This window comes from Drosophila sechellia, unplaced genomic scaffold (genome assembly GCF_004382195.2).
Source record: "Drosophila sechellia strain sech25 unplaced genomic scaffold, ASM438219v1 U_303, whole genome shotgun sequence".
NCBI lineage: Eukaryota > Metazoa > Arthropoda > Insecta > Diptera > Drosophilidae > Drosophila > Drosophila sechellia.
The window spans coordinates 1-22,440 of record NW_022611250.1 but is presented as its reverse complement, the minus strand read 5'-3'; the positions used below and the strand labels follow the sequence as shown (position 1 = coordinate 22,440).

The 22,440-nt window shown below is 40.5% G+C and overlaps 3 non-coding genes across 3 annotated transcripts; all 3 read right to left on the bottom strand.

The window, feature by feature from the left end:
* Positions 1–1,825: 1,825 nt before the first annotated feature.
* On the bottom strand, positions 1,826–5,787 carry LOC116803189. The gene has a single exon (XR_004363454.1). It is a non-coding gene; the product is annotated as a large subunit ribosomal RNA (ribosomal RNA).
* Positions 5,788–6,181: 394 nt separating this feature from the next.
* Positions 6,182–6,360, bottom strand: LOC116803187. The gene has a single exon (XR_004363452.1). It is a non-coding gene; the product is annotated as a 5.8S ribosomal RNA (ribosomal RNA).
* Positions 6,361–7,046: 686 nt separating this feature from the next.
* LOC116803188 lies at positions 7,047–9,041 on the bottom strand. Its single transcript, XR_004363453.1, has one exon. It is a non-coding gene; the product is annotated as a small subunit ribosomal RNA (ribosomal RNA).
* Between the last annotated feature and the right edge of the window lie 13,399 nt (positions 9,042–22,440).

Below are 22,440 nucleotides of genomic sequence, written 5' to 3'. Positions count from 1 at the left end.
TACATTGGCATCACATCCATTGTCGTTTATAAAATAAATTATAAACTTTAAATGGTTTAGAAGCCATACAATGCAAATTGCCCCTTATTTATCATTGCAGTCCAGCACGGATACGACCTTAGAGGCGTTCAGGCATAATCCAACGGACGTAGCGTCATACCACTGTTCGCTCGAACAAGTATTGTGCCATTGGTCCGTACCTGCGGTTCCTCTCGTACTACGCAGGAATGCTGTCGCAACAACGTTTTGTCATTAGTAGGGTAAAACTAACCTGTCTCACGACGGTCTAAACCCAGCTCACGTTCCCTTGCATGGGTGAACAATCCAACGCTTGGTGAATTTTGCTTCACAATGATAGGAAGAGCCGACATCGAAGGATCAAAAAGCGACGTCGCTATGAACGCTTGGCCGCCACAAGCCAGTTATCCCTATGGTAACTTTTCTGACACCTCTTGTTAAAAACTCTTTAAACCAAAAGGATCGATAGGCCGAGCTTTTGCTGTCCCTGTGTGTACTGAACACCGAGATCAAGTCAGCATTTGCCCTTTTGCTCTATGTGTGGTTTCTGTCCGCACTGAGCTGGCCTTGGGACACCTCCGTTATTATTTGAGAGATGTACCGCCCCAGTCAAACTCCCTACCTGGCAATGTCCTTGAATTGGATCATACCTGAGTAATTGGAGTTATACCAAATTTTCAAATCAAAAATACATAAATGCATCGTTTTATTAAAGAATTTGTTTGCGATTATATAACAAACAATATCATATGCGTCACTAAATTGATGACGAGGTGTTTGGCAACTTGACACAATTCATTAAAGTCTGTATATTAATTATATGATAGGGACAATATCATATGCGTCACTAAATTGATGACGAGGTGTTTGGCAACTTGATACAATTCTTTAAAGTCTTTATATCAAAAATTATATGATAAGGACAATATCATATGCGTCACTAAATTGATGACGAGGTGTTTGGCAACTTGACACAATCCATTAAAGTCTTTATATTAATTATATGATAGGGACAATATCATATGCGTCACTAAATTGATGACGAGGTGTTTGGCAACTTGATACAATTCTTTAAAGTCTTTATATCAAAAATTATATGATAAGGACAATATCATATGCGTCACTAAATTGATGACGAGGTGTTTGGCAACTTGACACAATTCATTAAAGTCTTTATATTAATTATATGATAGGGACAATATCATATGCGTCACTAAATTGATGACGAGGTGTTTGGCAACTTGACACAATCCATTAAAGTCTTTATATTAATTATATGATAGGGACAATATCATATGCGTCACTAAATTGATGACGAGGTGTTTGGCAACTTGATTCAATTCTTTAAAGTCTTTATATCAAAAATTATATGATAAGGACAATATCATATGCGTCACTAAATTGATGACGAGGTGTTTGGCAACTTGACACAATTCATTAAAGTCTGTATATTAATTATATGATAGGGACAATATCATATGCGTCACTAAATTGATGACGAGGTGTTTGGCAACTTGATACAATTCTTTAAAGTCTTTATATCAAAAATTATATGATAGGGACAATATCATATGCGTCACTAAATTGATGACGAGGTGTTTGGCAACTTGACACAATTCATTAAAGTCTTTATATTAATTATATGATAGGGACAATATCATATGCGTCACTAAATTGATGACGAGGTGTTTGGCAACTTGACACAATCCATTAAAGTCTTTATATTAATTATATGATAGGGACAATATCATATGCGTCACTAAATTGATGACGAGGTGTTTGGCTACAGGAAAAAATCATTTATTTATCGAATCATCAAGCAAAGGATAAGCTTCAGTGGATCGCAGTATGGCAGCTGCTCAACCACTTACAACACCTTGCCTGTTACAAAAGTCGTTTACAATTGATTCTAGGCTTTGTCATTGTATTAAATAATGCTTTTATATGTAACTAGCGCGGCATCAGGTGATCGAAGATCCTCCTAATTTACTATGTTACAAATTACATTGGCATCACATCCATTGTCGTTTATAAAATAAATTATAAACTTTAAATGGTTTAGAAGCCATACAATGCAAATTGCCCCTTATTTATCATTGCAGTCCAGCACGGATACGACCTTAGAGGCGTTCAGGCATAATCCAACGGACGTAGCGTCATACCACTGTTCGCTCGAACAAGTATTGTGCCATTGGTCCGTACCTGCGGTTCCTCTCGTACTACGCAGGAATGCTGTCGCAACAACGTTTTGTCATTAGTAGGGTAAAACTAACCTGTCTCACGACGGTCTAAACCCAGCTCACGTTCCCTTGCATGGGTGAACAATCCAACGCTTGGTGAATTTTGCTTCACAATGATAGGAAGAGCCGACATCGAAGGATCAAAAAGCGACGTCGCTATGAACGCTTGGCCGCCACAAGCCAGTTATCCCTATGGTAACTTTTCTGACACCTCTTGTTAAAAACTCTTTAAACCAAAAGGATCGATAGGCCGAGCTTTTGCTGTCCCTGTGTGTACTGAACACCGAGATCAAGTCAGCATTTGCCCTTTTGCTCTATGTGTGGTTTCTGTCCGCACTGAGCTGGCCTTGGGACACCTCCGTTATTATTTGAGAGATGTACCGCCCCAGTCAAACTCCCTACCTGGCAATGTCCTTGAATTGGATCATACCTGAGTAATTGGAGTTATACCAAATTTTCAAATCAAAAATACATAAATGCATCGTTTTATTAAAGAATTTGTTTGCGATTATATAACAAACTCGTGATACTTTGATCAAGAAGCTTGCATCAAAACCCAATACCATAAGATATAATAAATATATCCGTATAATGGCTAGGAAATGATACACGTTCCATTTAATCAAGTAAGTAAGGAAACAATAAGAGTAGTGGTATTTCATTGACGATACCAAACCGAGGTCTAATATCTCCCACTTATTCTACACCTCTTATGTCTCCTTACACTGCCAGATTAGAGTCAAGCTCAAAAGGGTCTTCTTTCCCCGCTAATTATTCCAAGCCCGTTCCCTTGGCTGTGGTTTCGCTAGATAGTAGATAGGGACAGTAGGAATCTCGTTAATCCATTCATGCGCGTCACTAATTAGATGACGAGGCATTTGGCTACCTTAAGAGAGTCATAGTTACTCCCGCCGTTGACCCGCGCTTACTTGAATTTCTTCACTTTGACATTCAGAGCACTGGGCAGAAATCACATTGTGTCAACACCCGCTAGGGCCATCACAATGCTTTGTTTTAATTAGACAGTCGGATTCCCCAAGTCCGTGCCAGTTCTGAATTGATTGTTAATTGATAATCGTTATAATTGATAAGAACTAATTGGTTTAACCCAAATAGTATTCTTAAAAATTTTAGCAAGAAAGTTCCACAATTGGCTACGTAACTAAACTATCCGGGGAACAAGTAACTAACATAAATGCTAGAAACTCTATTTACCCAGAACGAGCACATAAACCATGTTATTGTTTCCCAATCAAGCCCGACTATCTCAATCTTCAGAGCCAATCCTTATCCCGAAGTTACGGATCTAATTTGCCGACTTCCCTTACCTACATTATTCTATCGACTAGAGACTCTTCACCTTGGAGACCAGCTGCGGATATTGGTACGGCCTGTTGAGAAGTTTGCGTGTCCCCACCATAAATTTTCAAGGTCCGAGGAGAAAATATCGACACAACAGTATATGTCATGCTCTTCTAGCCCATCTACCATATCTCTCTGCGAAAGACTTCCATGGTAGTACGGCTATAAAACAGAAAAGAAAACTCTTCCGATATCTCTCGACGGCTTCTTTATGGTCGTTCCTGTTGCCAGGATGAGCACGAGGCCCATATTTAATAACAAACGGATACTCAACAGGTTACGGAATTGGAACCGTATTCCCTTTCGTTCAAAATTATTCAAGTGTATTATATTCGCTTTGTTTATATAGTTAGGCATTTTTGTTTTACTTGAAAATTTTCGGCTTTCGCCTTGAACTTAGGACCGACTAACTCGTGATCAACCACTGTTCACACGAAACCCTTCTCCACTTCAGTCCTCCAAGGTCTCATTCGATTATTTGCTACTACCACCAAGATCTGTACCAATGGCAGCTCCATGCAGGCTTACGCCAAACACTTCTACGCATACCATTGTACCTTCCTACTCACTAAAGTTTCAAAATTTATATCACAAGTAATATAAATCATCTACTTTAGCGGTAATGTATAGGTATACAACTTAAGCGCCATCCATTTTAAGGGCTAGTTGCTTCGGCAGGTGAGTTGTTACACACTCCTTAGCGGATTTCGACTTCCATGATCACCGTCCTGCTGTTTTAAGCAACCAACGCCTTTCATGGTATCTGCATGAGTTGTTAATTTGGGCACCGTAACATTACGTTTGGTTCATCCCACAGCGCCAGTTCTGCTTACCAAAAGTGGCCCACTGGGCACATTATATCATAACCTTGAACTTCATATCAAGAAAGTTAAGGTTCTTACCCATTTAAAGTTTGAGAATAGGTTAAGATCGTTTCGACCCTAAGGCCTCTAATCATTCGCTTTACCAGATAAGATTATTTTATATAATATTAAAATGCACCAGCTATCCTGAGGGAAACTTCGGAAGGAACCAGCTACTAGATGGTTCGATTGGTCTTTCGCCCCTATACTCAATTCTGACAATCGATTTGCACGTCAGAACTGTTTCGGTCTTCCATCAGGGTTTCCCCTGACTTCAACCTGATCAAGTATAGTTCACCATCTTTCGGGTCACAGCATATATGCTCAAGGTACGTTCCAGTTAGAGGCATAAATAATATAAATATACATTATACATAACTATATAGAACGCCCCGGGATTGTGTTAATTAGCTATAAATAGCTAAAAAACTAATCCCATTATTAGTCAAGTTAATTACGCTATTAGGTTTACATCCCAATAACTTGCACATATGTTAGACTCCTTGGTCCGTGTTTCAAGACGGGTCCCGAAGGTATCCTGAATCTTTCGCATTGTTAATCATACAAGAGCATATAATAAACACAAAAATCAATGATAATTATGCCATTATATAATTCCGAAAAATTAACGCTCTGTAATAATATAAATCTATCAGCACTTTATCAAATTAATAACATTTATTCTGTGTTAAAATGCAAGCAATTTAATTGGAATAAACTATAAGTTATATTTTATGATAAATTTGGGATATGCTAATAGATTACAATGTCCTTATATGGAAAAAATGCACATTATTCTTAATAATATTATTTAAATATTACAATTTTAATGATGAATTTTCCATAACGGATATTCAGGTTCATCGGGCTTAACCTCTAAGCAGTTTCACGTACTGTTTAACTCTCTATTCAGAGTTCTTTTCAACTTTCCCTCACGGTACTTGTTTACTATCGGTCTCATGGTTATATTTAGTTTTAGATGGAGTTTACCACCCACTTAGTGCTGCACTATCAAGCAACACGACTCTTTGGAAACATCATCTAGCAATCATTAACGTTATACGGGCCTGGCACCCTCTATGGGTAAATGGCCTCATTTAAGAAGGACTTAAATCATTAATTTCTCATACTAGAATATTGACGCTCCATACACTGCATCTCACATTTGCCATATAGACAAAGTGACTTAGTGCTGAACTGTTTTCTTTTCGCTCGCCGCTACTAAGAAAATCCTTGTTAGTTTCTTTTCCTCCCCTAATTAATATGCTTAAATTCAGGGGGTAGTCCCATATGAGTTGAGGTTGTATATATAACTATATTTTGCCATAAATTCTTTATATATAAATGATAAAACAATCAATTAAATTCGTTATAAATAGTTCCAATAGTTCTTGTAAGCAAAGTCATTTTTATCCATTTAACGAACCAACGAAGAATAATAACAAAACCAAGATTTTTCTTTTTCCGAATCATTAATAAGAGACAATTCTAGATGAAAAATATTTCAATTTTTTATGCTAGACATTTCTCAGTATTATTTGATTGAAAAAGAAAATATTTCTCTTCGTTTTTCACATTCAAATGTGAGATAATGTTTTTCATTTCTTTTTTAATATTATGAATAAAATCATTATTTAATCCAATAATATACCATATGCTTATAAAAAATTTATAAACAACTTAATTAGCATAGTCTTACAACCCTCAACCATATGTAGTCCAAGCAGCACTATAAAATTAATTAAAGTACATAACAGCATGGACTGCGATATGCGTTCAAAATGTCGATGTTCATGTGTCCTGCAGTTCACACGATGACGCACAGTTTGCTGCGTTCTTCATCGACCCATGAGCCGAGTGATCCACCGCTTAGAGTTTTATAATTCAATTTTATATAATGTCAATATTGTTTTTATTGAAAGAAATTAAAAATACACCATTTTACTGGCATATATCAATTCCTTCAATAAATTTATTTTTATACCTAAAATAAATGTTGCGAAATGTCTTAGTTTCATATAAGCATTATGTATCATAATAATCTGGTTATGGTTTGCTATTTTGGGTGACACATACTGCAAAATTTATATAAAACATTAACCTGATGGATGACAGGTACAAACATTGTATATTTTAGGTTGTTGCATTAGCCAACGTATGCTCATAACATAGATGAACAATACATATTCGCAACGCGTGTATATTATGGTCCATATACACACACACTTATTTTGATTACCACACATTCAAAATTATTTTTATTTTAATTCGACTTCTACTTTCGAATTTAGTTTAGTTTCTTCGATTTCCATTTTCGAGAATTTGTTTTTATAGGAAACGCCGTTGTTGTAGTAAGTACTGCCACAAATACGCACAGCAACATTAATAATGTTAAAGTCTTTTTATGAGGTTGCCAAGCCCCACATATAAAATAAAAGCCATCTTCATTTTATTTTGACTTTAATTTTGATTCCGTGGAATCATTTTGTAATATTTTTATTTTGGTAAATTGTATTTATTTGTATTATAACAAATATTTATTAACGATAAGGATATTATACAATAATGATCCTTCCGCAGGTTCACCTACGGAAACCTTGTTACGACTTTTACTTCCTCTAAATAATCAAGTTCGGTCAACTTTTGCGAAACAACCGTAACACGCAAGGCGTCACAGTGATCACGTCCGGAGACCTCACTAAATAATTCAATCGGTAGTAGCGACGGGCGGTGTGTACAAAGGGCAGGGACGTAATCAATGCGAGTTAATGACTCACACTTACTGGGAATTCCAAGTTCATGTGAACAGTTTCAGTTCACAATCCCAAGCATGAAAGTGGTTCAGCGGTTTACCCGGACCTCTCGGTCTAGGAAATACACGTTGATACTTTCATTGTAGCGCGCGTGCAGCCCAGGACATCTAAGGGCATCACAGACCTGTTATTGCTCAATCTCATTATTGCTAGACGCAATTTGTCCATTTAAGAAGCTAGTGTCCTTATAATGGGACAAACCAACAGGTACGGCTCCACTTACATAAACACATTCAAACACAATAAACATTTTACTGCCACCATGAATGAAGGCTACATAAGCTTCAGCACCATAATCCTGAAGATATCTATTTAATATATTTGAGTCTCGTTCGTTATCGGAATTAACCAGACAAATCACTCCACGAACTAAGAACGGCCATGCACCACCACCCATAGATTCGAGAAAGAGCTATCAATCTGTCTTACACACTTATGTTCGGACCTGGTAAGTTTTCCCGTGTTGAGTCAAATTAAGCCGCAGGCTCCACTCCTGGTGGTGCCCTTCCGTCAATTCCTTTAAGTTTCAGCTTTGCAACCATACTTCCCCCGGAGCCCAAAAGCTTTGGTTTCCCGGGAAGCGACTGAGAGAGCCATAAAAGTAGCTACACCCAATTGCTAGCTGGCATCGTTTATGGTTAGAACTAGGGCGGTATCTGATCGCCTTCGAACCTCTAACTTTCGTTCTTGATTAATGAAAACATCTTTGGCAAATGCTTTCGCTTAAGTTAGTCTTACGACGGTCCAAGAATTTCACCTCTCGCGTCGTAATACTAATGCCCCCAAACTGCTTCTATTAATCATTACCTCTTGATCTGAAAACCAATGAAAGCAGAACAGAGGTCTTATTTCATTATCCCATGCACAGAATATTCAGGCATTTGAAGCCTGCTTTAAGCACTCTAATTTGTTCAAAGTAATAGTACCGGCCCACAATAACACTCGTTTAAGAGCACTAGTGCAGGTTTTTAAATAGGAGGAACATATGAAAAAATACAAGTATTTAATCACATATAAGAACTCCACCGGTAATACGCTTACATACATAAAGGTATAGTACTAACCACAATTGTAAGTTGTACTACCCGTATGAAGCACAAGTTCAACTACGAACGTTTTAACCGCAACAACTTTAATATACGCTATTGGAGCTGGAATTACCGCGGCTGCTGGCACCAGACTTGCCCTCCAATTGGTCCTTGTTAAAGGATTTAAAGTGTACTCATTCCAATTACAGGGCCTCGGATATGAGTCCTGTATTGTTATTTTTCGTCACTACCTCCCCGAGCTGGGAGTGGGTAATTTACGCGCCTGCTGCCTTCCTTAGATGTGGTAGCCGTTTCTCAGGCTCCCTCTCCGGAATCGAACCCTGATTCCCCGTTACCCGTTGCAACCATGGTAGTCCTAGATACTACCATCAAAAGTTGATAGGGCAGACATTTGAAAGATCTGTCGTCGGTACAAGACCATACGATCTGCATGTTATCTAGAGTTCAACCAATATAACGATCTTGCGATCGCTTGGTTTTAGCCTAATAAAAGCACATGTCCCATAAGGTTCATGTTTTAATTGCATGTATTAGCTCTAGAATTACCACAGTTATCCAAGTAACTGTTAACGATCTAAGGAACCATAACTGATATAATGAGCCTTTTGCGGTTTCACTTTTAATTCGTGTGTACTTAGACATGCATGGCTTAATCTTTGAGACAAGCATATAACTACTGGCAGGATCAACCAGAATAATGTTTTTCCTTCATATTCCATTCATATTTTTTGAATCGAAATAAGCAATATAATAGATATATAGATTTTTCACTTTATATAATTCCATGATTTTTATTATATTGAATAAAATTCAATATTTCGCCTTTGGGTAAAATTTTAAATATATAAATATAAGTAAAAAATCTATTCGATTACGGCCATTTTTATATAGCATTCGTAATCCATATTTTCATTTTTAATTTATACTTGTTTTACCAATATAACAAGAATTTCATATAATTATTGTAATATATATGTTTCTATAATTTTATCTTTTTATATATACATATTTCATTATAAAATATCATTTTATTTCCAACATACATAATTATTGTATCCACACATGTACAATTTTTGTTTAACCAATATAAATATTAAGTTAAATCATTTGCATTTTGAAGATAAATTTAAAATTTATCTCTTTTCATATATCTCTCTGGTAATATATAACATAAAACCAAGCGCATATGATAATATTTCCACATTTAATATATAATTTTATATTTCTTTCATAAGAATCCATATTTGTATTATACCGTAACGATATAATAATCCAACTATACGGCAGGTAATAAATTAATATTTGCCTGCCTCCAAAAATTAACGATAATATATGGAAACGATTTGTTATTCTATATATAATAGAAACTTGACTTTTGTTTCAACGATATTATCTAAAAAGCGTATATTCCTATTATCCGCGGAGCCAAGTCCCGTGTTCTATAGAACTGAGAAACAAATTTGTACGGATAATAATATACTTTATTTTATGTAACCAATATAAACATAATCCGAAATAAATATTTCGAATAATGCGGGAGGTCGGCAACCACTGCCTACCTATAGTAGTTTTTGAACCCGCTGTCCTCAAAGCGGGTATTTTCAATTCCGTTTGCCACCCAACATACGGTCTATTCTCTTATATATTAAGAGATTATAGGAACATTTCATTTTTTTTCCATTATTCATATATAATATGATTATTTTTTTTTTTATACATATAATAAATATTAATTTTTATATGTTTATTATTTAATTTACTCATATAATTGCCAAATTCATATGAATACATAAGTTTTGAACAATATGAGAGGTCGGCAACCACTGCCTACCTATAGTAGTTTTTGAACCCTCTGTCGTAATTCCGGTCGTTTACACTACTATACCCTCTCACTATAATGGCTTTTCTCTATAATACTAAGAGAATATGGGAATATCTCAGCATTTTTTCCCATATACATATAATAATTAACCATTTTCATATGTATATTATTTAATTTAATCATATAATTGCCAAAATCATATGAATACATAAGTTTTGAACAATATGAGAGGTCGGCAACCACTGCCTACCTATAGTAGTTTTTGAACCCTCTGTCGTAATTCCGGTGGTTTACACTACTATACCCTCTCACTTAAATGGCTTTTCTCTATAATACTAAGAGAATATGGGAATATCTCTGCATTTTTTCCCATATACATATAATAATTAATCATTTTCGTATGTATATTATTTAATTTACTCATACAATTGCCAAAATCATATGAATACATAAGTTTTGAACAATATGAGAGGTCGGCAACCACTGCCTACCTATAGTAGTTTTTGAACCCTCTGTCGTAATTCCGGTCGTTTACACTACTATACCCTCTCACTTAAATGGCTTTTCTCTATAATACTAAGAGAATATGGGAATATCTCTGCATTTTTTCCCATATACATATAATAATTAACCATTTTCATATGTATATTATTTAATTTAATCATATAATTGCCAAAATCATATGAATACATAAGTTTTGAACAATATGAGAGGTCGGCAACCACTGCCTACCTATAGTAGTTTTTGAACCCTCTGTCGTAATTCCGGTCGTTTACACTACTATACCCTCTCACTATAATGGATTTTCTCTATAATACTAAGAGAATGTGGGAATATTTCAGCATTTTTTCCCTTATACATATAATAATTAATCATTTTCATATGTATATTATTTAATTTACTCATATAATTGCCAAATTCATATGAATACATAAGTTTTGAACAATATGAGAGGTCGGCAACCACTGCCTACCTATAGTAGTTTTTGAACCCTCTGTCGTAATTCCGGTCGTTTACACTACTATACCCTCTCACTATAATGGATTTTCTCTATAATACTAAGAGAATGTGGGAATATTTCAGCATTTTTTCCCTTATACATATAATAATTAATCATTTTCATATGTATATTATTTAATTTACTCATACAATTGCCAAAATCATATGAATACATAAGTTTTGAACAATATGAGAGGTCGGCAACCACTGCCTACCTATAGTAGTTTTTGAACCCTCTGTCGTAATTCCGGTCGTTTACACTACTATACCCTCTCACTTAAATGGCTTTTCTCTATAATACTAAGAGAATATGGGAATATCTTAGCATTTTTTCCCATATACATATAATAATTAACCATTTTCATATGTATATTTTTTAATTTACTCATATAATTGCCAAAATCATATAAATACATAAGTTTGAACAATATCAGAGGTCGGCAACGGTCTTTCCTCTATAATACTAAGATAATATGGGAATATTTCATCATTTTTTCCCTTATACATATAATAATTAATCATTTTCATATGTATATTATTTAATTTACTCGTATAATTGTCAAAATCCTATGAACACATAAGAGAATACAATATGAGAGGTCGGCGCAACCATAATATAGTAGTTGATGACGAGGTGTTTGGCAACTTGACACAATCCATTAAAGTCTTTATATTAATTATATGAAAGGGACAATATCATATGCGTCACTAAATTGATGACGAGGTGTTTGGCAACTTGATACAATTCTTTAAAGTCTTTATATCAAAAATTATATGATAGGGACAATATCATATGCGTCACTAAATTGATGACGAGGTGTTTGGCAACTTGACACAATTCATTAGAGTCTGTATATTAATTATATGATAGGGACAATATCATATGCGTCACTAAATTGATGACGAGGTGTTTGGCAACTTGATACAATTCTTTAAAGTCTTTATATCAAAAATTATATAATAAGGACAATATCATATGCGTCACTAAATTGATGACGAGGTGTTTGGCAACTTGACACAATCCATTAAAGTCTTTATATTAATTATATGCTAGGGACAATATCATATGCGTCACTAAATTGATGACGAGGTGTTTGGCAACTTGATACAATTCTTTAAAGTCTATATATCAAAAATTATATGATAGGGACAATATCATATGCGTCACTAAATTGATGACGAGGTGTTTGGCAACTTGACACAATTCATTAAAGTCTGTATATTAATTATATGATAGGGACAATATCATATGCGTCACTAAATTGATGACGAGGTGTTTGGCAACTTGATACAATTCTTTAAAGTCTTTATATCAAAAATTATATGATAAGGACAATATCATATGCGTCACTAAATTGATGACGAGGTGTTTGGCAACTTGACACAATCCATTAAAGTCTTTATATTAATTATATGATAGGGACAATATCATATGCGTCACTAAATTGATGACGAGGTGTTTGGCAACTTGATACAATTCTTTAAAGTCTTTATATCAAAAATTATATGATAAGGACAATATCATATGCGTCACTAAATTGATGACGAGGTGTTTGGCAACTTGACACAATTCATTAAAGTCTTTATATTAATTATATGATAGGGACAATATCATATGCGTCACTAAATTGATGACGAGGTGTTTGGCAACTTGACACAATCCATTAAAGTCTTTATATTAATTATATGATAGGGACAATATCATATGCGTCACTAAATTGATGACGAGGTGTTTGGCAACTTGATTCAATTCTTTAAAGTCTTTATATCAAAAATTATATGATAAGGACAATATCATATGCGTCACTAAATTGATGACGAGGTGTTTGGCAACTTGACACAATTCATTAAAGTCTGTATATTAATTATATGATAGGGACAATATCATATGCGTCACTAAATTGATGACGAGGTGTTTGGCAACTTGATACAATTCTTTAAAGTCTTTATATCAAAAATTATATGATAGGGACAATATCATATGCGTCACTAAATTGATGACGAGGTGTTTGGCAACTTGACACAATTCATTAAAGTCTTTATATTAATTATATGATAGGGACAATATCATATGCGTCACTAAATTGATGACGAGGTGTTTGGCAACTTGACACAATCCATTAAAGTCTTTATATTAATTATATGATAGGGACAATATCATATGCGTCACTAAATTGATGACGAGGTGTTTGGCTACAGGAAAAAATCATTTATTTATCGAATCATCAAGCAAAGGATAAGCTTCAGTGGATCGCAGTATGGCAGCTGCTCAACCACTTACAACACCTTGCCTGTTACAAAAGTCGTTTACAATTGATTCTAGGCTTTGTCATTGTATTAAATAATGCTTTTATATGTAACTAGCGCGGCATCAGGTGATCGAAGATCCTCCTAATTTACTATGTTACAAATTACATTGGCATCACATCCATTGTCGTTTATAAAATAAATTATAAACTTTAAATGGTTTAGAAGCCATACAATGCAAATTGCCCCTTATTTATCATTGCAGTCCAGCACGGATACGACCTTAGAGGCGTTCAGGCATAATCCAACGGACGTAGCGTCATACCACTGTTCGCTCGAACAAGTATTGTGCCATTGGTCCGTACCTGCGGTTCCTCTCGTACTACGCAGGAATGCTGTCGCAACAACGTTTTGTCATTAGTAGGGTAAAACTAACCTGTCTCACGACGGTCTAAACCCAGCTCACGTTCCCTTGCATGGGTGAACAATCCAACGCTTGGTGAATTTTGCTTCACAATGATAGGAAGAGCCGACATCGAAGGATCAAAAAGCGACGTCGCTATGAACGCTTGGCCGCCACAAGCCAGTTATCCCTATGGTAACTTTTCTGACACCTCTTGTTAAAAACTCTTTAAACCAAAAGGATCGATAGGCCGAGCTTTTGCTGTCCCTGTGTGTACTGAACACCGAGATCAAGTCAGCATTTGCCCTTTTGCTCTATGTGTGGTTTCTGTCCGCACTGAGCTGGCCTTGGGACACCTCCGTTATTATTTGAGAGATGTACCGCCCCAGTCAAACTCCCTACCTGGCAATGTCCTTGAATTGGATCATACCTGAGTAATTGGAGTTATACCAAATTTTCAAATCAAAAATACATAAATGCATCGTTTTATTAAAGAATTTGTTTGCGATTATATAACAAACTCGTGATACTTTGATCAAGAAGCTTGCATCAAAACCCAATACCATAAGATATAATAAATATATCCGTATAATGGCTAGGAAATGATACACGTTCCATTTAATCAAGTAAGTAAGGAAACAATAAGAGTAGTGGTATTTCATTGACGATACCAAACCGAGGTCTAATATCTCCCACTTATTCTACACCTCTTATGTCTCCTTACACTGCCAGATTAGAGTCAAGCTCAAAAGGGTCTTCTTTCCCCGCTAATTATTCCAAGCCCGTTCCCTTGGCTGTGGTTTCGCTAGATAGTAGATAGGGACAGTGACTTTCGGACCTCTCCGAACTTGTTTTACGTGGCGTGTTCCACACTGAAGGGATTACAACCACGACACCCTGAACACCCACAAGTGGTGCATGTATCAACATGGTGCATGAGTCTGGATACGCCAGACAAACGTCCCGGACTGGAAGCTATAGCTATGTACATAGCGACCACCCCGGTAGCAATTCGAGTACTTGCTTGCCGGGCAAGCACTCCCCCTTGCTGAGGAGCGAGATCTACCTAAAATCTCTACTGATCTCTGGGTCACAGCACCCGAGTTTTGCGCAACTAGCACCGTAACTCAAACGTCGAACACGAAGGCTCTACCCGCGATATGGGTATCAACCACAGCCACCACGATACTCCCACCAGGGGGCCTACCTCAATGTGCTGTCTTGGAGCAGCACAACCCGTGGTACCGAAAGAGAGGCTCGGTGGGCCTCCTCCTTTTGCTCCGACAAGCATGGTTAGAGGAACCAGTCGCTATATTAGTCGCCTCTTACGACAAGCAATAGCGGGCTGTGGAAGTATTCTCGCCCGCTAACCACACGGCGAAGTTTTGGGCTAAATACCCCTCCTCCTACGGAACACCTCGTCCGCAAACGCTGCCAGCCGTTGAATCCTCTGCTGATCTTCCAGGATTCTATTGAAGGTCCAGTTTTCGCCAAGGCGCTGCACTCCAAGTCCATCGAGGTTTCGCAAATCTGCATATAGAGGACAAGCGCACAATATGTGCATCCAGTCCTCATATGGATCACCACAAGCGCAAGCAGTGGTATCGCTGAGGGCTCTCCCTTGCAAAAATGCGTTAAACGACCCGTGACCTGTCAGCAGGAAAGACGTCCTCATCGAGAATCCAAAGCTTGGATCTCGATAGGCGAGAGTGACGTATGGGATGAACTTGTGCGTCACCCGTCCTGGTTCGCTGTCGTCATCCCATCTGTTTTGCCAATTCTGCAGCAAGCACTCCTCTAGGCGAGTCTTCCTCTGCTTCCAGCTTAGACACGTAGTGTCCTCGCCGTATAGCCAGTCGTTCTCCTCCAGCGGGTATCCACGCTTCAGCTTGTACTTGACCGCTAAAAACTTAGCAGCCAAGTCAAGCGGGGGAGCTCCGCCAAGTACCTGCAGTGCCACTGTGGACACTGTTCGGCATACCGAAAGGCATCCAAGCAGGATTAGCCTCTGGCAGGAGGCTAGTCGTCTCCGGGCGGCTACCTGTTCGGCGGTGTCATACCATACCGGGGCACCAAACAGCACACAAGGTGCCATGAGTCCGTCATATATGGTCCGCCTGGCTCGAGGACTGAAGCCCCAGTCGGCTCGAAGCACACGCGCCAATGCTCCAACGACTCCGGTCATCCGCTGGCGAAGCGAAGCTATGTGCGTGAGGAATTTCATTCCTTCACTGACCGTGATGCCAAGGTACCGACAGCTACGCACATACGGAAGGTTCGCTCCAGCAAACCTCACCGTAGGCGCACGTCTCAAGGCACCTTTCAGCAGCATTATTACCGTCTTGCTGGTCGAGACGGTAACGCCAACTTCCGCTCCCCACGCTTCTACGATGGACATCAGCTCTGCACCTTTTTCCTCTAGCTCAGCTCGGGAATTTCCCTCGACGAGAAGCAGCAAGTCATCCGCGTATGCACTCAGCTGGCAATACGGCTGGAGACGCTGAAGCAGTACATCCATCAGTATGTCCCAGATAAATGGGCCACTGATTGACCCCTGCGGGCAGCCTCTAGTTACCGGTACATCCACAGTACCGGAACTGCTTCGGATCACTGCTCTTCGGCCGGAGAAAAAGCTCTGCCACAAGCCCATCTCCCGGCATCCCAAGTCGGCTAGTCGGCGGAGTGCAGCACTCCATTCGACGTTGTCGAATGCTCCTTTGAAGTCCACGAATGTGCCGAGCACGTATTGCGCCGGGCTGGCACAAACACTGCTCTTCACGTGCCTCCAAGCATCCTCCACACATCGTCCTTGGCGAAATCCAAATTGCCATCTGCAGCCTTCCGGAAGAACTTCTCTCACACGATTCACCATGATGGCCTCGAGCACCTTACCAAAGACTGGTAGCAAGCATATTCCTCTATATGAGGAGGGCTCACATTTGTCCTTATCTGGCCCTTTGAGCAGCGAGACAACTCGTGGGCACTTCCACTCAGCGGGAAAGTATCCTAATCGGATGCATCGGGAAAACAACGATGCAAGGTGCTCGGGTATGGCGCGCCAGACTGCCTTGCAGATAGTGCCATTAATGCCGTCCAAGCCGGGAGAGCGCCTGCTCTTCAACCGGGCAACACATGCATCAACCTCGAATACTTCGAGGGCCGGTGGGACTTCCTCCGCGATGGCAGTCGGTGCTTCGGACTCCGCAACTGGGAAGAAATTGCGGAGGAGCACTCGTGCACAGTCACCCCAATCGGTGATCATCTCGCCATTCACGCGGAGGCACCCAATCTCCGTGCACTTCCTGCGGCCTCGGCAAATCTTATAGACGCGCCCCCATGGGTCGTCGGCATGATCTCCCACGAAGCGTTTCCACTCATCCATTTTCGCCCTCCAAATGAGCTTCTTGTAGTTGGCTGAGGCCCGCCTCAGGTCGACCAATACACGCTCTATTGCGGCATCATCATCATGACGCCTTCCATTTTGAAGTAGGCGACGAAGTCTCCGGACTTCGCGCCTTGCATCACAGAGGTCGGCAGTCCACCAACGTGCTCTCCTGCTGGGCAATCGGATGGACTTTCTTCCCAGCGCAATATCACATACATTATGTACTATACTGCGCAGGGTCGAAACTTGCTGGTCCAACGGCGACTCTGAGAAGTTTTCCGGAAGTTCGGCTGCTCTACTCACCATTTCCTCCTTGAACAATCGCCAACGTGCATTGGAGAAGTTCCAGGACGGCACAGGAGCTATGCTCTCAACTGCGCGCGCGGTAGTTGGTTCGGCCACAACAGTAATGATGTTGTGGTCACTCAATTCCCACTCGTCCACTCTCCACTCATATGTGGCCCACATAGATGCTGCCTCATTGACGATTGTCACGTCGATATCGCTTGTAGCTCTGTAATTATCGAACGTGTACACCTCTGTTGACTGGTTTAGGGCGGCGACTCTTGCCTCCAGCATCCACTCTGACAGCAGCTCACCCCGTCTGTAGTTAGCTTGCCCCTCGGCATGACGAGAGAGTTTGCTAAGCCACATGGGGGACACTGCATTCGCGTCGAGGCCCAGGATTGCGGGGGTTCTGCTGGCCTGCAGCAGGACCGCATCCATGTACCGGATGTACGGTTCCAGAGGTGCATCATACTGGCAGTATGCGGCGCAAAGGAAGATTGAGCCAAAACTCCCTTTCACGACCAGACATACGCCATAATCTGTGGTGAGGGTCTCCACTGGCATACAGATGGCTTCCTGGTGATCCACTAGGATGGCTGCCTTCCCTCGCCGATCGATGAAAATTCTCATTCCTTCAGGCAGCACATCCATTCCGTCCCCGCCGAGATACGGCTCCTGCACCAGCGCGAACATAGACTCCGATCTCCTGAGTCGGACTCCGAGCTCGATGGTCGCAGCTCGGCCTCGGCCACAGTTCGCTTGGATGAAGCTAAACATTAGTGTCTAGCTTGCACCCTCGCCAGCAACGCCCCGTATATCGGGCAAACGCTCGAGAGCATGTAATGCCCCGAGGGTTGCCCTCTGTGGCGGCAGTTCCGGCAGTCCACCGGGTTTTGGCACTTTGCCGCAGTGTGGCCTTGTTGCCCGCACTGGCGACAGACACTATCCTTCTGCCGGCATTCGCTGACCTTGTGGTCGAAACCCACACATCTGTGGCAGGCGTATGTGCGGACCTGTGACCGGCATCGGAATGAGAACCACTTGATGTAGACACGACCTACATCAAGCTTCGCCATCGCCCGGTCGTCAACCTCCAGCGTCACATTTACTGTGGCGCCGTCAGCTACCGACCACGCCTTGGTCACCAGGTGCACTGACTTCTTAAACTGGGCCAGATTCATTTCGCTGTCGAAGTTGTTTTCGTGGAGCTCCTTCATAAACTCCTCAGGGCCGATAGCTGTGTCGACGTCATATACGACGACCTTCGGCTTCTCGGCCGCATTCCGTGCCACATTTAGGCCAACCTCGGCGAATCTTTTTGAAGCGACCACCTTCTGCAGCTCTCCCACCGAAGGAGTGCGAATGATCGCACCACCACCTCGACGGAGCTCACGGACCTCGTGTACTCTGACTCCGAGAGAGGGTGCAACCATCGTTCGCACCTTTTCCGCTATGTCTTTCCCCGATAGCGCAGGGTCGTCGCACTTCACCACCGCTGACCACGTCTCGCGGACCTTGGTAGTCCGCGGGGCAGCGATGGGTGCAACCTGCTGCATCTGGGGAGCATTGGCGGCCGTATTTTTCAACAGATTCAACGACGGCGGCGGCGGTGGCGGCATAGCAAGCCGCGTCTCCAGCTCTCCGCACCGGAGCATTAGCGCCAACACCAGCTCATCGTAGCGGCTGATAGCATATGAGAGCTCTTCCGTGTCCACTTCTCCTAGTCTGCGGAAGCTGCTTCTCACCATGCGCTGTGTGGCCGACAGCTCTGCCATCATGGCTGCTTGCCCAGCACGGGCGGCAGCGGTGGCGGCAGTGGCAGTGGTGGCAACAATTTTAGCAGCAGTGAAAACGGCGGAGGCAGCAGTGTGGTCGGCAGCAGGGGCAGCAGTAGGATCAGCAGCGGTGGCAGCAGCGTGGGGGGGGGCAGCATCAATGGCAGCGTTCTCCGTAGCCGCCCGGGCGTCCTCCAGCGACGAAAACGGCTCCTCCAGTACCCCAACGGGTTCTGGCACTCCATTCGATGCCAGGGCAACCAATTTCGCCTGCGTTGGCGCCGAGCTCTTAGATGCCAGATGGCTTCTGCGCCTGCCTCGTCTGGACTTCATCGAGGCACTACTTCCGCTCAAGGCACTCGCGCTGCTGTCGCTCTCCATCGGCATAAATACGATGGTGGCTCCACCTACCGTCGACGCCAGCAACCGTATGCTCGTTTACTCGCTGACAAAAGGTAGTTGCTCTGGAACTCGAGCTCCACCTATCGGTAGAGTCTGGTAGCACTAAAACTCTCCCTAGACACAAACCTTAGCAGTGACTCCCACCAATAAGCTTTGTGACAGCTGATCAAAAAGCTTACTCGAAAAACTTACTCGTAAGTTCGCCTTCAGCACGTGCTAAGTGGAAAATTCCCAACAATTAATTGTTAATTACTTCCAAACCGCTTGTTTATAACACACGAAAATTAGCACACGACTTTCGCGGAGCACTAATTCACCGATTTTATTACTTTCCAAACACGGAAAACCAAGTTCTTCGCAATCTGTACACGAGCGCAACGAAAACACGTCCGTCGTTAATCCATTCATGCGCGTCACTAATTAGATGACGAGGCATTTGGCTACCTTAAGAGAGTCATAGTTACTCCCGCCGTTGACCCGCGCTTACTTGAATTTCTTCACTTTGACATTCAGAGCACTGGGCAGAAATCACATTGTGTCAACACCCGCTAGGGCCATCACAATGCTTTGTTTTAATTAGACAGTCGGATTCCCCAAGTCCGTGCCAGTTCTGAATTGATTGTTAATTGATAATCGTTATAATTGATAAGAACTAATTGGTTTAACCCAAATAGTATTCTTAAAAATTTTAGCAAGAAAGTTCCACAATTGGCTACGTAACTAAACTATCCGGGGAACAAGTAACTAACATAAATGCTAGAAACTCTATTTACCCAGAACGAGCACATAAACCATGTTATTGTTTCCCAATCAAGCCCGACTATCTCAATCTTCAGAGCCAATCCTTATCCCGAAGTTACGGATCTAATTTGCCGACTTCCCTTACCTACATTATTCTATCGACTAGAGACTCTTCACCTTGGAGACCAGCTGCGGATATTGGTACGGCCTGTTGAGAAGTTTGCGTGTCCCCACCATAAATTTTCAAGGTCCGAGGAGAAAATATCGACACAACAGTATATGTCATGCTCTTCTAGCCCATCTACCATATCTCTCTGCGAAAGACTTCCATGGTAGTACGGCTATAAAACAGAAAAGAAAACTCTTCCGATATCTCTCGACGGCTTCTTTATGGTCGTTCCTGTTGCCAGGATGAGCACGAGGCCCATATTTAATAACAAACGGATACTCAACAGGTTACGGAATTGGAACCGTATTCCCTTTCGTTCAAAATTATTCAAGTGTATTATATTCGCTTTGTTTATATAGTTAGGCATTTTTGTTTACTTGAAAATTTTCGGCTTTCGCCTTGAACTTAGGACCGACTAACTCGTGATCAACCACTGTTCACACGAAACCCTTCTCCACTTCAGTCCTCCAAGGTCTCATTCGATTATTTGCTACTACCACCAAGATCTGTACCAATGGCAGCTCCATGCAGGCTTACGCCAAACACTTCTACGCATACCATTGTACCTTCCTACTCACTAAAGTTTCAAAATTTATATCACAAGTAATATAAATCATCTACTTTAGCGGTAATGTATAGGTATACAACTTAAGCGCCATCCATTTTAAGGGCTAGTTGCTTCGGCAGGTGAGTTGTTACACACTCCTTAGCGGATTTCGACTTCCATGATCACCGTCCTGCTGTTTTAAGCAACCAACGCCTTTCATGGTATCTGCATGAGTTGTTAATTTGGGCACCGTAACATTACGTTTGGTTCATCCCACAGCGCCAGTTCTGCTTACCAAAAGTGGCCCACTGGCACATTATATCATAACCTTGAACTTCATATCAAGAAAGTTAAGGTTCTTACCCATTTAAAGTTGAGAATAGGTTAAGATCGTTTCGACCCTAAGGCCTCTAATCATTCGCTTTACCAGATAAGATTATTTTATATAATATTAAATGCACCAGTATCCTGAGGGAAACTTCGGAAGGAACAGCTACTAGATGGTTCGATTGTCTTTCGCCCCTTACTCAATTCTGACAATCGATTTGCAGTCAGAACTGTTTCGGTCTTCCTCAGGGTTTCCCCTGACTTCAACCTGATCAATTAGTTCACCATCTTTCGGGTCACGCATATATGCTCAAGGTACGTTCCAGTTAGAGCATAAATAATTAATATACATTATACATAACTATATAGAACGCCCCGGGATTGTGTTAATTACTATAAATAGCTTAAAAACTAATCCCATTATTAGTCAAGTAATTACGCTATTAGGTTTACATCCCAATAACTTGCACATATGTTAGACTCCTTGGTCCGTGTTTCAAGAGGGTCCCGAAGGTTCCTGAATCTTTCGCATTGTTAATCATACAAGAGCATTAATAAACACAAAAATCAATGATAATTATGCCATTATATAATTCCGAAAAATTAACGCTCTGTAAAATATAAATCTATCAGCACTTTATCAAATTAATACATTTATTCTGTGTTAAAATGCAAGCAATTTAATTGGAATAACTATAAGTTATATTTTATGATAAATTTGGGATATGCTAATAGATTACAATGTCCTTATATGGAAAAAATGCACATTATTCTTAATAATATTATTTAAATATTACAATTTTAATGATGAATTTCCATAAGGATATTCAGGTTCATCGGGCTAACCTCTAAGCAGTTTCAGTACTGTTTAATCTCTATTCAGAGTTCTTTTCAACTTTCCCTCACGGTACTTGTTACTATCGGTCTCATGGTTATATTTAGTTTTAGATGGAGTTTACCCACCCACTTAGTGCTGCACTATCAAGCAAC